General features: G+C 39.0%; 1 non-coding gene across 1 annotated transcript; it reads left to right on the plus strand.

Moving 5' to 3' along the window:
• The first annotated feature begins 1,003 nt into the window (after positions 1 to 1,003).
• LOC131175175 (small nucleolar RNA R71) lies at positions 1,004 to 1,110 on the plus strand. Its single transcript, XR_009145337.1, has one exon. It is a non-coding gene; the product is annotated as a small nucleolar RNA R71 (small nucleolar RNA).
• Positions 1,111 to 1,839: the final 729 nt, after the last annotated feature.

A 1,839-nucleotide genomic window follows, 5' to 3' on the forward strand; every position in this document is an offset into this window, starting at 1 on the left:
ATTAGCATACTTGGGAACTTGTTTGATCGCATCAAGTAAAGGTATATTCACCTCCACCTTTCTGAAAGTCTCCAAAATTTCTTTCTCTTGTTCTTCTTTCTTATTTTTAGCCAATATGCATGGGAATGGAGGAAGAATATAAATATTAACCTTATTTAGTTTAGGTTCAGTATTTACCTCAATTTCAGACTCTTTTTCTCCTTGCTTCTTCTTTTTCGTTGACTCATGTGGAGTCTGATTATCAACTTCTTTCCCACTCTGCAATAGTATCACACTTGCATTTTCTCTGGGGTTCATAACTATTTGTGATGAAAGCTTTCCAGAACCTTGAGCTTCCAGCTTACTCACAGATGATGCTAACTAACTAATCTGCCTCTCTATGTTTTAAATGCTATTTCTGGTCTCCTGTTGAAACTGTTGTGTATTGTTAGCCAAAGCCTTAACAATTTCATCAAGTGACATACCTTGATTTGAGGGAGGCAGAGGTGGAGGTGGAGGTGGTTGATTCACTTGTGGTCTTTATCAGTTTTGCATCGATTGATTCCCATAACTCAAATTAGGATGATCTCGCCATCCTGGATTGTAAGTATTAGAAAAGGGATCATACCTGTGTTGTGGCTATCTATAATTTCCTACTGCATTAACATGTTGCATTGATTCATCCTCTTGTAACGCAGGACACATGTCAGTAGTATAACCCGAACCCAAACAAATTCCACATACCTTAACAGTTTGCATCTTTCCTACAGCCAATTGCCTCACCAAAGAAGTTAAATCAGAAATCTGTTTCTCAAGGTTAGATGTACTCACCTCATTAACCTTCTTAGGTGCGTGATCCATTCTCATTCCAAACTGTTGAGAGTTTGCTGCCATGTTAGCAATCAGCCTCCTTGCCTCTTCTGGTGTCTTGTCAACCAAAGCTCCTCCACTAGCAGCATCTATCATACTGCGATCCATTGGTAGAAGTCCCTCATAGAAATACTAAATCAAAAGCTACTCACTTATTTGATGGTGGGGACAGCTTACACACAGTTTCTTAAATCTCTCTCAATACTCATACAAGCTCTCTCCATTGTACTGCCAGATGCCACAAATTTCTTTTTTTATGTTGGCAGCACAGGAAGCAGGAAAATACTTCTCCAGAAATATCTGCTTCATCCCATTCCATGAGTTGACAGATCCAGAAGGAAGGTAATACAACCAATCCTTAGCTGTGCCCTCCAGTGAGAAAGGGACAGCTCGAAGCTTGATTTGATCCTCTGAAACTCCTTGAGGTTTCATGCTGGAACACACAACATGAAATTCTTTTAGATGCTTATGTGGATCCTCACCTGCAAGACCATGAAACTTAGGCAACAAATGGATTAGTCCAGATTTCAACTCAAAAGCAACATTTAAAGCAGGGTATTGAATACACAAAGGCTGTTGGTTTAGATCAGGAGTAGCCAACTCTTTCAAAGTCCTAGCAGCCATGGTCTCGTTTTTGGAACTTGATTCTGAATCCGAACTTAGCTCTTTTGGAGATTGGACTCCTTCAGATGTACTTGGAATCTGCCTAGCTTGCTTAGCCAATTTTCTCAACCGTTTAGCTATTTTTTCTACTTTTGGATCAAAGATCAACTCACCAAATTAAGAAATTCTTGTCATAAAAAAAAAAAAAATCAAAGTAAAAACAAAAAAATGCCTCAAAACACTAGAAAACAATGGAATTTGGGCTCAAGAGGATGGGGCCAAGGAATCTTGTAGATTGATTGGTCTTGATCAGAGCGTCGTTTCCTTCAAAATAGGAATGGGCCGCCCTCCAAATTCAACTAAAATCCTTAATGAATAGTAACAATG

Source organism: Hevea brasiliensis, chromosome 16 (genome assembly GCF_030052815.1).
Source record: "Hevea brasiliensis isolate MT/VB/25A 57/8 chromosome 16, ASM3005281v1, whole genome shotgun sequence".
Lineage (NCBI taxonomy): Eukaryota > Viridiplantae > Streptophyta > Magnoliopsida > Malpighiales > Euphorbiaceae > Hevea > Hevea brasiliensis.